Here is a 15,911-nt window from a genome sequence, read left to right as displayed (position 1 = left end):
ATTTGTGGAAGTATCAATTGCCATTCATTGATGTGTTGCATGAACGTTTGTGGGACTATCATTTGCCCTTCATTGAGTTTGCATATATTTGGAGTAGTCATTCTGGTGTCAAGAAAATATTAGACATTTTGTATGAACATTTATGTTGGTCTAAGATGAAGAGAGATGTCAATTGTATTTGTGGCAGGTGCATTACATGCAGAAAGGCCAAATTTATACTTTTGCCACATGGGTTGCATACGCCCTTACCTATTCCTAGTGAGTCATGTGTAGACATATCTATAGACTTTGTTTTGGGGCTGCCAAGGAAAGAAAGGAGTAGAAATTCTATTTTTGTGGTTATGGATGGATTTATAGAGTTTGCATATAACAGGACCATGCATACTACCACTTTATATTCTCCTTTTGAAATTGTTTATAGACTTATCTATAGACTCGTTTTTTTTTTTTTTTTTTTTTTTTTTAAACACAGCAGGAACAGGAAATAGAACGAAAATAAAAGATAGACAAACTTATCTTAGAACCAAAGCTCTGATACCAAAATGATATGAACTTCACCAACAATTGTGATGAAACCCGATAACAATGATGGCTTGGAACCCCAAGATCGTATTGACAAGATTTGTTGAGCCTTGACCAGTCACCCAACTAGATGAGAACCAAGACTACGAAGGATTGAAAACGCCACACCCAGAAATCAGAATCAAGGTGATAAGTTTGGAGCTTGAACGCCACAAGATTAACTTGATAAGTTCAAGGAGTTCTTTGAAGAACCAAGAGGAACACAAGACCTCACAAAAACAAATAAGTTTCTGAAATTTCCAATCTGATATTAAAACTCGAAATAACCCCTTTATATACTTGGAACAACCCTCCAAGAATAGGAAAAGTCATAACTACAGCTTTAAAAGCAACACAAATATTAACATAACAAGTCCCACGAAATTTAGGCCTCTTGGACTTCTAGAGGCAGCCAGAAATGACTAAATGACTAAATTCAATGTATTTCACGTACCCAGGCAAGACCAAGTTCATTCACCTATTTAATATTCTTGAAACTTAACAAATTCACGTCCTTTAATGGTCAGACCATTCATCATATTTCTATGTGCTAATTAGCCTCTTCAATTGCCTTGATGACATGGATTAAGTCTTGAATATTATTTGAGCCCATCTTGGTCTTTTTAGAATCAGCCCAATTCTCTTGGATTAGCCCATTTAGTGCTTCCTTGAAACGTTTGGCTCTAAGTCTTGTAATTGGGCCACTAGGAAATGACAAAGGGTCTTGTACAAATTCAGCTCCATTCCCACTTGTATGATTAGCATGTCCAACTCCTTGGTTTGCATCATTCTCCCCCTCTTGAGAAGGATTTGTCCTCAAATCATCACCTACATCAAAAGGAGACAAATCAGCAACATTAAAGCTTGCACTGACACCATACTCACCTGGTAAGTCAAGCTTGTAGGCATTATCATTGATGCGTTCTACTACTTGAAATGGCCCGTCACCCCGAGGTAGGAGTTTTGAACGCCGCTTCTCTGGAAAACGGTCCTTCCTTAAGTGCAACCAAACCCAATCTCCTGGTTGAAACACTACCTTCTTACGTCCCTTGTTGGCTTGATGGACATATTGTTTAGTCCTCCTTTCAATGTTCAGCCGTGCCTTTTCATGAATCATCTTTACCAATTCTGCCTTCTTTTTGCCATCTAAGTTCACACGTTCACTCAAAGGTAAAGAAGTTAAATCCAAAGGTGACAATGGGTTAAAGCCATAAACAATTTCAAATGGTGAAAACTTAGTTGCAGAATGTATACTTCTATTGTAAGCAAATTCAACATGTGGCAAACAATCTTCCCATGCTTTCAAGTTCTTTTTAATGATAGCACGCAACAAAGACGACAAAGTTCTATTTACTACTTCAGTTTGGCCATCCGTTTGTGGATGACAAGTAGTAGAAAACAACAACTTAGTTCCCAGCTTTCCCCACAAAGTCTTCCAAAAGTAACTCAAAAACTTTGCATCCCTATCAGAAACAATGGTCTTAGGCATACCATGTAACCTAACAATTTCTTTGAAGAACAAATCAGCTATATGTGATGCATCATCAGTTTTATGGCATGCAATGAAGTGTGCCATCTTGGAAAATCTATCTTCCACCACAAAAACTGAATCTCTCCCCCTCTTAGTCCTAGGTAAACCTAAAACAAAATCCATAGAAATATCAGTCCAAGGTTCACTAGGTATTGGCAAAGGGGTGTACAAACCATGGGGTTTCAACTTAGACTTAGCCTGTTTACACGTGATACACTTCTCACAAATTCTTTCCACATCACGTTTCATATGAGGCCAAAAAAATGTTCATGCAAAATTCCTAAAGTCTTAGCTACACCAAAATGACCCATCAAACCACCACCATGAGCTTCTCTCACAAGCAATTCGCGCAAAGAACATATTGGCAAACACAGTTTATTTTCCCGAAACAAAAATCCATCATACCTATAAAACTTACCAAACGCCATTTTTTCACATGCATTGAACACATCACCAAAATCAGAATCTTGAGCATACAATTCCTTAATGTATTCAAAGCCAAGCATTTTTGTATCTAAAATGGAAAGTAAGGCATACCTTCGGGACAATGCATCAGCCACCACATTTTCCTTACCTTGCTTATATCTGATCACATACGGAAATGTTTCAATGAATTCCACCCACTTGGCATGGCGTTTGTTCAACCTTTGCTGTCCTTTCAAATGCTTCAAAGACTCATGATCTGTGTGAATCACAAACTCCTTTGGCCATAGATAGTGTTGCCAATTTTCCAAAGCCCTCACCAAGGCATACATCTCCTTATCATAAGTAGGGTAATTTAGGGCTGCCCCACTCAACTTTTCACTGAAATAAGCAATTGGACGGCCTTCTTGCATCAAAACAGCTCCAATTCCTATGCCTGAAGCATCACACTCAATTTCAAAAGTTTTAGCAAAGTTAGGTAAAACAAGCAAAGGTGCATTAGTTAACTTTTCTTTGATCAGACTAAATGCCTTTTCTTGTTCTTTTCCCCACTTAAACGGCACATTTTTCTTGATGACTTCAGTAAGAGGGGCGGCTAAGCTACTAAAATCACGCACAAACCGTCTATAGAAGCTAGCTAAGCCGTGGAAACTCCTCACTTGGCTGACTGTTGTAGGCGTTGACCACTCTTGGATTGCCTTCACCTTTTCCTCATCCACCTCAATTCCTCTCTTACTAACAACAAAACCAAGAAACACAAGCTTATCCGTGCAAAAGGTGCACTTTTTGAGGTTAGCAAACAACCTTTCTTTCCTTAGAATTTTCAAAACAGATTTCAAATGCATTACATGTTCTTCCAAATTTTTGCTATAGATCAGGATATCATCAAAATACACAACTACAAATCTGCCAATAAATGCTCGCAAAACATGGTTCATCAAACGCATAAATGGGCTCGGAGCATTAGTTAAACCGAAAGGCATCACTAACCACTCATACAAACCATATTTAGTCTTAAAAGCAGTTTTCCATTCATCACCTTCTTTCATCCTAATCTGATGATATCCACTCTTAAGATCAATTTTTGTAAAGACACAAGAACCATACAATTCATCCAACATATCATCTAGTCTAGGAATGGGATGACGATACTTTACCGTTATGTTGTTGATGGCTCGGCAGTCAACACACATCCTCCATGTTCCATCCTTCTTGGGAACTAACAGCACCGGAACCGCACAAGGACTCATACTTTCACGCACAAACCCCTTCTCCAATAATTCACTTACTTGCCTCTGAAGTTCCTTGGTCTCCTCGGGATTACTCCTATAAGCAGGTCGGTTTGGAATTGATGCACCAGGTATGAAATCAATTTGATGTTCAATCCCTCGGATTGGAGGTAAACCATATGGTACCTCTTCAGGAAGGACATCTTCAAACTCCTGCAAAAGAGAAACAATATTGCTCGGCAAAGCACCGACGAGATCATTAGTACATAAAAGAGCCTCCTTGTACATGAGTACAATAAGGGGCTGGTGTGAAAATAATGCTCTCTTGATCTCACTTTTTTTTGCAATGTAATTGAATTTTTCCTCTCTTGCTCTCACTATAGCCGAAATCCTCTCTCTTTCTTTTTCACTCTGATCAATGTTTTTCTCTCCTTTTTTTTTAAGTCTTTTTTTTCAGTTTCGGCCTTCCTTTCCTTTTCCTTTTTTTTTTTCATTCGAACTTTGTAACTTTAATTGGTCCTCCCTGACCTGTTTTGGAGTTAATGGCACAAGAGTAATAGGTTGCCTATTAAGAGTGAAGGAATACTTATTTGTGAATCCATCATGCGTAACCCTCAGATCATACTGCCATGGTCTTCCCAACAGTAAATGGCATGCGTGCATAGGAACCACATCACAAAGCACCTCATCCTCATATTTGCCAATGGATAATGCCACCAACACTTGTCTTGTCACCTTGATTTCCCCACATTCTGATGGGAACCATGATGGGCCTAGTCTTAAAGATCACGGAGACAATGCAAGGATTGATGGAATCCACTTGGGACGAGTTTAGCAAGAGCTCAACATTCAAGATGAGGCTTGAAGGATGAAGATCCAATTTTGATTCATTTGATCAGCTATGGAAGATGGCAACAACAAGGCTTAAAGGCTTTGGGCTTTGAAGGTTTCAACTTATTTAATTCATTTAAAGTACTTATTTTATTTGTTTAGAATAATTGAGTTTATTATGGGAAGCACTTAAGGGAGCTTATGCAAGGGCATGTTGGGAAAGTTATTATTTTATTGAACTAGGGTTAGGGTTACTGTAGCGAGTTACTGCAGCTCGGCACTGTAGCCGCGGCACTGTTCATCCAGGGCACTTTTGGAAGATGGGGTTTATTTTGGCTAGGGTTTCATTAGGTTTTCCTTTAAATACTCTATGTAGCCTCATTTTAATCAGATTATGAAGTTTATGAAATTTGATGAATTTATTCATTGTGAGTTGAGTTTTACTCCTCTTGTTCTTAATTGAACTTTTGAACTTATCAAAGGTAAATCACAACCTTTGTGGCGTTCCTCCTTTGTAATCTGGGTTCTTGAGACGGGTTCTTCAACGGGTCTATATTTTAATATAATTTAGGTTCTTGAATCGAGTTCTCATCGGGTCTAGGTTCTCCATCCATTGACTTGATTTTGGCTTTCTTGGGGAGTTTTCAAATTGATTGTGGGTTCAAGGGAATTCATTCCCACGGGTTCATATCATTTGGTATCAGAGCAAGATTTCCAATCAGGTCTGATTCTATCTTTTAATTTTAGTATCCTTAAATTTAATTCTAGGGCTTCATTGTTCTAGGGTTGCCAAAAAAAAAAATTGAAATAAAAAGTAGGCTGCCGAAATTCTTAAGGTTTTGGGTTTGGCTGAAATTTGCATCACCTAGGGTTTCAAAATTCTAGGGTTTCCTGCATCTCTAAGTTTGTCAATTGCTTTGAGTGTCGTTCCATTGATTCTTTTCTATTTCATTGTCCATGTTTGTGTGTTTGAATTCAATTGGTTGGTTTTCACAATTGAATATTGCTGTTTGTGGATGAATTAGAAAAGAAAAGAAAAGAAAGGAAAGGAAAAGAAAAGAAAAGAAAAGAAAGGAAAGGAAAAGAAAAGAAAAGAAAAGAAAAGAAAATTCAAAAAAAAAAAAAAAAGAAGAAGTTGAAGAGAAGAGAAGGTAGCATATTCAAAGTTGCTACATAGTTACAACAATGAGAAAGAAAGAAATTTGTTGATTGAACCTTATCATCAAAGGGGCTGCTGCATACATCACTCAAGTTGGTATCTTGTCTTATTGCTACTCTTTCATTCGTATAACTTCATTGATTCTCGTGTCATTTTTATTCCTTCATGTTTCTCTTGTTCTTGTTTCCTGAATCTAATTACTAGTTGGGATAAAACAAGGTTGACTTGTCTTGATTGAGTTCATTTAGTTCTGAAAGAACTTGAGTGGAAAAACTATTGAGGTAAAAGGCAAGAGAGTGTGAGACTATTATCGGGAAAAAGCCATTAAGAGTGAAACACGAGTAGAGTGTCATTATTCGAGTTGAAACACGTAAGGGAGTGTGTGAGGTTTTCTTTTTTACCACTAACATTCTTCTGTGCAGCACCTTCTAATGTCTCATCGGAGTAGCTCATCACCAAGGGGGCGAGTAGATAACTCATCCTTTGTGTTGCATGCCATGCAACATGAGTTTGAGCGGTTGAACTTGGTGTTAGGTGAAGTGAGGAATAACATGGATAATCAAGAAGCAATGGTTAGAAATCTGCAAGCAGAGAAAGATAGGAGGCGACATGAGCCTAATATTAAGAATGGGTATGAGAATGGAGAGTATGGTGAGGATGAGGAAGTGCTAACATCTGAAGTTGGATTGGGTAGACATAGAAGAGTTAGGCATGGAAGAGGCCTTAGGGCAAACTCAGGGGGTCGAGATAGAGTAGATAAGCACCTTGGAAGCATCAAAATGAAAATACCATCATTCCAAGGTAGAACTGACCCTGAAGTTTATTTAGAGTGGGAGAAAAGAATAGAGTTGGTGTTTGATTGTCATAATTACTCTGAGCAGAAAAAGATGAAGTTGGCTGTAATTGAGTTCACTGATTATGCGATTATTTGGTGGGATCAATTAGTATCCAATAGGAGGAGGAATTTTGAGAGGCCTGTAGAAACATGGAGAGAGTTGAAAGCTATCATGAGGCGGAGATTTGTACCTAGCCACTACTATAGAGACCTCTACAAAAAATTACAAAATCTTATACAGGGGTCTAGGAGTGTAGAGGACTACCATAAGGAGATGGAGGTGGCTATGATTCGGGCTAATGTAGTGGAGGATCGGGAGGCCATAATGAAAAGATTTTTGAGGGGGTTGAATAGGGAGATAGCCAATGTAGTTGAGTTGCAACATTATGAGGAGGTAGAGGACATAGTGCACATGGCTATGAAGGTGGAGAGACGGCTAAAAGGAAAGGGTACATCAAGGTATACTTCGGTTTCTAGTACTTCTTGGAAACTAAAGTGGGACAAAAATAATCAAGTTGTAGCAAAGGAGAAGACCGAACCACCAAACGGAAAAGATTTGGGTGAGGCTGAAACCTCAAGAAAAAGTGAGAATGAGCTTAATAGTAAGAGTGAAGGTGACAGTGAAAGTGAGATTGTGCTGAAAAGCAAGAGTGAAGATGAGAGTGAAAGTGAAAGTGAAAGTGAGATTGAGCTGAAAAGCAAGAGTGAATGTGAGATTGAGAAGAAAAGAAATAGTGAGACCGAAATGGAGAAAGAGAGAAAAATGAGAGAGAAAAAAGAAGAGGGTGAGACTAAGACCTCAAGCAAAAGAGAGAATGAGTTGAAAAATAATTATGAGGTCGAGAGTACAAAAAAAGATGAAGAAAAAGAGAGTGACAGAAAAAAAGAGAGTGAAAAGAAAAAAGAGTGTGAAAGGGAAAAAGAGAGTGAAAAAGAAAAAGAGAGTGGAAAGAAAAGAGAGTGTGAAGAAAGTGAGAGAAAAACAAAGAGAAAAGCGAGTTTTTATGCTAAGGCGAGTCTTAATCCTAACGTACTTGACGTATGTTTGCCTAGTATTGTTGTCTCTTTGTTGCAGGGATATGAGGTCGTGTTTCCAAGTGGTGTATTTAGTGGATTGCCACCTAATAGGGAGATAGAGCACTACATTGATTTTGTGCCAAGTGCGACAATTCCTAACCGACCTTTCTTGGAAAAACATGAGTCATTGACACATTTAAAGGGACAAGGTAAGTTGTTGACTAGAATGCATGCTAAGCGGGAGGATTGTGTTCAGACTTTTCCTCATGTATTCAAATACACACAAGGTATGAAAAATTTTGTGGTTGATACTTTAGCAAGAAGGTATGTCCTTGTCTTCATTTTTGATGCAAAATTGTTGAGATTTGAATATGATAAGGGATTGCATGCTAATGATGATGACTTTGCTAGTGTGTATGGGACATGTGAGAAAGCATCTTTTGGTAAGTTCTATAAACTAGATTGGTACTTGTTTAGAAATATTAGATTTTGTGTACCTACTAGTTTTATGCATAAGTTGTTTGTGTGTGATAGACATGCTGGTTTGTTGGGTAACCTTGGTGTAAGGAAGACTTTTGTTGTGTTGCATGAACATTTGTGGGAATATCATTTGCCTTTCAATGACGTGTTGCATGAACATTTGTGGGAATATCATTTGCCTTTCAATGGCGTGTTGCATGAACGTTTGTGGAAGTATCAATTGTCATTCATCGATGTGTTACATGAATGTTTGTGGGAGTATCATTTGCCTTTCATTGACGTGTTACATGAACGTTTGTGGAAGTATCATTTGTCATTCATTAACATGTTGCATAAACGTTTGTCAGAGTATCATTTGCCATACATTGACTTGTTGCATGAACGTTTACAGGAGTATCATTTGCGTTTCAATGAGTTTGCATATATGGACTCTGTTTTGGGGCTGCCAAGGAAAGAAATAAGTAGAGATTCTATTTATATGGTTGTGGATAGATTTATAGAGTTTGCATATAATAGGACCATGCATACTACCACTTTATATTTTCCTTTCGCAATTGTTTATAGCCTTAATCCATTTACTCATTTTGATTTAATGCCTTTACCTGTTGACGACATGAGTAGTTTGGATGGATCTTTTCAAATTCTTGAACAAATTAATGATATTGCATATGAAATTAATGATAATATTACTAACGTTTTTCCCTTTGATCCAGGTGGAGATTCAAGGTTGAATCCTTTTGAGGAGAGGGGGATTGATGGGAACCATGATGGGCCTAGTCTTAAAGATCACGGAGACAATGCAAGGATTGATGGAATCCACTTGGGACGAGTTTAGCAAGAGCTCAACATTCAAGATGAGGCTTGAAGGATGAAGATCCAATTTTGATTCATTTGATCAGCTATGGAAGATGGCAACAACAAGGCTTAAAGGCTTTGGGCTCTTGAAGGGTTTCAACTTATTTAATTCATTTAAAGTACTTATTTTATTTGTTTAGAATAATTGAGTTTATTATGGGAAGCACTTAAGGGAGCTTATGCAAGGGCATGTTGGGAAAGTTATTATTTTATTGAACTAGGGTTAGGGTTACTGTAGCCGAGTTACTGTAGCTCGGCACTGTAGCCGCGGCACTGTTCATCCAGGGGTACTTTTGGAAGATGGGGGTTTATTTTGGCTAGGGTTTCATTAGGTTTTCCTTTAAATACTCTATGTAGCCTCATTTTAATCAGATTATGAAGTTTATGAAATTTGATGAATTTATTCATTGTGAGTTGAGTTTTACTCCTCTTGTTCTTAATTGAACTTTTGAACTTATCAAAGGTAAATCACAACCTTTGTGGCGTTCCTCCTTTGTAATCTGGGTTCTTGAGACGGGTTCTTCAACGGGTCTAGATTTTAATATAATCTAGGTTCTTGAAACGAGTTCTCATCGGGTCTAGGTTCTCCATCCATTGACTTGATTTTGGCTTTCTTGGGGAGTTTTCAAATTGATTGTGGGTTCAAGGGAATTCATTCCCACGGGTTCATATCACATTCATTCAACCACTGAAGCCGGTAAGGTTGAGGATGTTTCAAGGTAGTTAAAGCCAATTTCTCCACCAAATAAGTGCTGGCTACATTTGTGCAACTCCCACCATCGATAATGACACTGCAAACTTTGTTATTTACAAAGCACCGAGTATGAAACAAGTTCTCCCTTTGGTTACTTTCTTCCTCCTTAACCTGCACATTGAGAACTCGCCTTGCAACCAATAAATCTCCAACCACAGCATTTTGCTCATCGTCAGCATCCTCCATAGATGGCATATCATCATTATCTACTTCTTCCTCATTTTCTGACTCAAGCTCTCCTTGGGCATTTATCACCATCACCCTCTTGTTTACACACTGGCTGGCTATATGTCCGCGCCCCTGACATTTAAAACATTTAATATCACGTGTCTTAGAACTTGAAGTCTCGATTGTACCTGAAGTAGTGGCGGTCTTTAAGTTGGCATTCTTAGAGGATTCAAATTTTGGCTTATTTTGTTGCTGCTCGTCCCTTTTTGGAGTTGTCTTCCACGAGCTGGTTGTAGCCATAGGCAGTCCCCTCCTAGCCAATCCCTTTCGTTTGAATTGTTCCTCCACCTTTATGGCTTGATGCACCATATCTGTCAACTCAACATAGTGCTGCATCTCGACTATATCCGCAATCTCACGATTTAAACCGTGCAAAAACCTAGCCATGGTGGCTTCCCAGTCCTCTTCTACATTTGCCCGGATCATAGCTACCTCCATCTCCTTGTAATACTCATCCACACTTTTAGATCCTTGAATTAACCTCTGTAATTTTTGATACAATCCCCTATAATAGTGGCTGGGTACAAAACGCTTCCTCATAAGCATTTTCATTTCCTCCCAAGTGTCCACGGGTGGCTCTCTATTCCTCCTCCTATTAATCAGTAATTGATCCCACCACACAATGGCATAATCGGTAAATTCAATTGCAGCCAACTTAACCTTCTTTATCTCTGAGTAGTTGTGACAATCAAAAACCATCTCCATTTTAGTTTCCCACTCCAAATAAACTTCAGGATCATTTTTACCTTGAAAAGATGGGATTTTAATCTTTATATTTCCTAAATCGTTATCCCTCCTAGGCCTACCCATCCTAGCTTCTCTATTTCTATACCCACGCTCAATCCTGCCTCGGTTCAAATATTGCTCATCAAACTCCTCCGACTCTGCCTCTCCATCAACATTCCGCCACGGACCACACCCACCATGCTGCCTATTGTGGATGTCATGTTGCTGGCCCCTAGGAGTTTCCGCTTCTACCCTGTCCAACCTTTCGTGAATAGGTTCTAATTCAGCCCTCAACATACGCCTCATCTCCCCTAACATCGCTTGCATTTGGAGGTTTGGAACTGGAGGTTGTCGAAATTCTTCGATTGTGTCTTCTTCTTGATTATTAGACATGTTTTAAAATCTGCAAACAAAGTTAGAATCCTCACAAGCACTCCCTCACGTGTTTCACTCAAGAATTGATACACTTGCACTTGTGTTTTCACTCTAAACGGCTTTTACCCTCATATGGTCTCGCACACTCTTGCCTTTTTCCACTCTTCTGTGTCTTCTTTAGTTCTTAATCGAACTTCAAGAAACTCATTCAAAATAATCCAGCAGCAATTCAGAAAATAAACAACCAAAACTCATCAAAAGTTCAAGTACTTGAATAAGGTGAGATACAAGATTGAAAGGAAGAAGTTTTCTTACTGGAATCGTGTACCCTTTTTTTTTTTTTTTTAAACACAGCAGGAACAGGAAATAGAACGAAAATAAAAGATAGACAAACTTATCTTAGAACCTGGCTCTGATACCAAAATGATATGAACTTCACCAACAATTGTGATGAAACCCGATAACAATGATGGCTTGGAACCCCAAGATCGTATTGACAAGATTTGTTGAGCCTTGACCAGTCACCCAACTAGATGAGAACCAAGACTACGAAGGATTGAAAACGCCACACCCAGAAATCAGAATCAAGGTGATAAGTTTGGAGCTTGAACGCCACAAGATTAACTTGATAAGTTCAAGGAGTTCTTTGAAGAACCAAGAGGAACACAAGACCTCACAAAAACAAATAAGTTTCTGAAATTTCCAATCTGCCATTAAAACTCGAAATAACCCCTTTATATACTTGGAACAACCCTCCAAGAATAGGAAAAGTCATAACTACAGCTTTAAAAGCAACACAAATATTAACATAACAAGTCCCACGAAATTTAGGCCTCTTGGACTTCTAGAGGCAGCCAGAAATGACTAAATGACTAAATTCAATGTATTTCACGTACCCAGGCAAGACCAAGTTCATTCACCTATTTAATATTCTTGAAACTTAACAAATTCACGTCCTTTAATGGTCAGACCATTCATCATATTTCTATGTGCTAATTAGCCTCTTCAATTGCCTTGATGACATGGATTAAGTCTTGAATATTATTTGAGCCCATCTTGGTCTTTTTAGAATCAGCCCAATTCTCTTGGATTAGCCCATTTAGTGCTTCCTTGAAACGTTTGGCTCTAAGTCTTGTAATTGGGCCACTAGGAAATGACAAAGGGTCTTGTACAAATTCAGCTCCATTCCCACTTGTATGATTAGCATGTCCAACTCCTTGGTTTGCATCAAACCACCTCTCTATTTTCTTTTTCTCTCTCTCTTTCTTTTGATGTTTTGGCCTCATTCTCTTTGTTCGTTTCACTCTCTGTTTTTCTTTCAGTCTCCACTTTTTTTGAACTCTCGGCCTCACAATTGTTTTTCAACTCATTCTCTTTTTTTCTTGAGGTTTCAGCCTCACCCAAATCTTTTCCCTTTGATGGTTCAGCCTTCCCCTTTGCTACAACTTGATCATTTTTGTCCCACTTTGGTTTCCAAGGAGTACTAGAAACCGAAGTATACCTTGATGTACCCTTTCCTTTTAGCCTTCTCTCCACCTTCATAGCCATGTGCACCATGTCCTCTATCTCCTCATAATGTTGCAACTCAACTACATTGGCTATCTCCCTATTCAACCCCCTCAAAAATCTCGTCATCGTTGCCTCCCGATCCTCCACTACATTAGCCCGAATCATAGCCACCTCTATCTCCTTACGGTAATCCTCTACACTCCTAGACCCCTGTATAAGATTTTGTAATTTTTGGTAGAGGTCTCTATAGTAGTGGCTAGGTACAAATCTCTGCCTCATGATAGCTTTCAACTCTCTCCATGTTTCTACAGACCTCTCAAGATTCCTCCTCCTATTGGTTACTAATTGATCCCACCAAACAATCGAACTCAATTACAACCAACTTCACCTTCTTCTCCTCAGAGTAATTATGACAATCAAACACCAACTCTATTCTTTTCTCCCACTCTAAATAAATTTCAGGGTCAGTTCTACCTTGGAATGATGGTATTTTCATTTTGATGCTCCCAAGGTTCTTATCTACTCCATATCGACCCCCAGAGTTTACCCTAAGGCCTCTTCCATGCCTAACTCCTCTATGTCCACCCAATTCAACTTCAGATGTTAAGCCTTCCTCATCCTCACCAAACTCTCTATTCTTATACCCATTCTCAATTCTAGGCTCACGTCGCCTCCTATCTCTCTCACCTCGTAAATTTCTAATCACTGCTTCTTGATTATCCATACTATCCCTCACTTCACCCAACACCAAGTTCAACTGCTCAAACTGTTGTTGCATGGCTTGTAATACAATGGATGAGTTATATTCTCTCCCCCTTAGTGATGAGCTACTCCGATGAGACATTATAATGTGCTGCACAAAAAGAAAGTTAGTGGAAAACCTCACACACTCCCTTACGTGTGGAAAACCTCACACACTCCCTTACGTGGTGAAAATAATAGTTGCTCCGATTCGCACCGTGTTGGGGCATACATAACTTATAGTCATGGTAGTACCATAAGAAGCCTGCAAGTAGAAAGCTTCAACCTCTTATTTTTGCCAATTTGCCCTCAACGTTTGGTTTTCTACTAAGCGTGGCCAAAATGGTAAAAATCGGTGATGGTGTTACCATAGGAAGCCCGCGAGCAAAAAACTCCAACCTCTTATTTTTGTGACCTTACTCTCAAAAATTGGTTTCCTACTACGCATGGGCAAAGTGGTAAAAAATAAGAGTTGCTCCGATTCGTACCGTGTTGGGGCAAACTGTAACGCCTCGGTCCTGCAGGGGTCGAAGAGTTACTCCATCTAACTTTAAACTCACAATTCATTAATATATTTATAGACTCCAAAATATAACTTCATTAGAAATACTACAAAATCTCTTAATAAAATCCTTCACTTCTAAGAAATCTTCAATGAGTAATCCACTATGCTTAAATAATCATCCCACCGATGCTCCACAATCCTGATCCTTAGCTGGACTATTCAAAATCATCTGAAAAATATATGGAGATAGGGGGTGAGTTATCAACAACTTAGTAAGCAGTGATATGAACCCGTGGGAATGAATTCCCTTGAACCCACAATCAATTTGAAAACTCCCCAAGAAAGCCAAAAATCATGTCAAGGATGGAGAATCTAGACCTGATGAGAACTCGTTTCAAGAACCTAGATTACAAATGAGGAACGCCATAAAGGTTGTGATTTACAATCAAGAACCAGAGGATAAAACTCAACTCACAAATAAAATTCAATATTGTCTAACCCCTCAAATGAGGCTACAAAGAGTTTTTAAATCCAAACCTAATCAAAACCCTAGCCAAAATAAACCCTGTCTCATCGAAGGTGGTCCACGCGGCGGCAGAGCACTGAATTGAGAGAGAGAGAGAGAGAGAGAGAGGGACAGGGACGGAGATGAGAGTTGAGTTCGGGGGTAGCTTACCGAGAGAGGTGAGTGACGAACTTGGATGGAGTGCAGCGCCCAACGATACTCTCTGTGCGGTGCTGATGTCATGGAAGAGGTTGGCGGCGACGTCGTTCGGCTGGTTTGCGTCGAACAACAGCAGGCAGAAAAGAAAGTTGCTCTGTTTTCAGGGACAAAAAGAGGTTTCTTCAGTGTTTGTTTGACCGTGGATGAGGCAGGGTGGCTGGGCAGTGGGAGTTGTACCACGGTCGCTGAGAAGGGGTGCAATGGTGGTGGTGTAGGGACGGCGCTAAAGGGGTCCTAACGCAGAGGCAGCGGAGGGGCTACGTGGGGTTCACAGTTTGCCAACGGGCTGGGCGCTGGGGCTATCACACGGTGACTTGTCTTACAGTCTCTGCAAAGGTGCACCCTCCACTGCCGAATGTTATGTCGGTTTGGGCTTAGGTTGTGGACGGCTTCCGCACACGAGAGGGATGGGCTATGGGTTGTGTGAGTGAGGCGTTGAGCTTGCGGGCATGAAGACTGCCATGGGAGGTGATGGGAACCATGATGGGCCTAGTCTTAAAGATCACGAAGACAATGCAAGGATTGATGCAATCCACTTGGGACGAGTTTAGCAAGAGCCCAACATTCAAGATGGGGCTTGAAGGATGAAGATCCAATTTTGATTCATTTGATCAGTTATGGAAGATGGCAACAACAAGACTTAAAGGCTTTGGGCTCTTGAAGGGTTACAACTTATTTAATTCATTTAAAGAACTTATTTTATTAGTTTAGAATAATTGAGTTTATTATGGGAAGCACTTAAGGGGGCCTATGCAAGGGCATGTTGGGAAAGTTATTATTTTATTGAACTAGGGTTAGGGTTACTGTAGCCGAGTTACTGTAGCGCGGCACTGTAGCCGCGGCACTGTTCATCCAGGGGCACTTTTGGAAGATGGGGGTTTATTTTGGCTAGGGTTTCATTAGGTTTTGCTTTAAATACTCTATGTAGCCTCATTTTAATCAGATTATGAAGTTTATGAAATTTGATGAATTTATTCATTGTGAGTTGAGTTTTACTCCTCTTGTTCTTAATTGAACTTTTGAACTTATCAAAGGTAAATCACAACCTTTGTGGCGTTCCTCCTTTGTAATCTGGGTTCTTGAGACGGGTTCTTCAACGGGTCTAGATTTTAATATAATCTAGGTTCTTGAAACGAGTTCTCATCGGGTCTAGGTTCTCCATCCATTGACTTGATTTTGGCTTTCTTGGGGAGTTTTCAAATTGACTGTGGGTTCAAGGGATTCCTTTCCTGCGGGTTCATATCAAGAGGTTTGCGGCTACTTCATTTTTCAGGAGAGGAGTACAAGTATATAAAGAGTTGATTGACAAAACCCTAGAGAAAAAATAGGCAAGAGACATGCATGTCGTGGACGAGAGGGAAACTTTAGGGGAAAAAGAATAGATGGAAAGAATCAAACGTGCAGAAGTTAACGCGTGAAAAAAATAAT

The 15,911-nt window shown here is 39.5% G+C and overlaps 1 pseudogene; it reads right to left on the bottom strand.

Moving 5' to 3' along the window:
* Nucleotides 1-1,207: 1,207 nt before the first annotated feature.
* Nucleotides 1,208-11,022, bottom strand: LOC118346321 (annotated as a pseudogene).
* Between the last annotated feature and the right edge of the window lie 4,889 nt (nucleotides 11,023-15,911).

The sequence above is a fragment of the Juglans regia genome, unplaced genomic scaffold, assembly GCF_001411555.2.
Source record: "Juglans regia cultivar Chandler unplaced genomic scaffold, Walnut 2.0 Scaffold_757, whole genome shotgun sequence".
NCBI lineage: Eukaryota > Viridiplantae > Streptophyta > Magnoliopsida > Fagales > Juglandaceae > Juglans > Juglans regia.
This window is presented reverse-complemented; position numbering and strand designations above follow the sequence as displayed.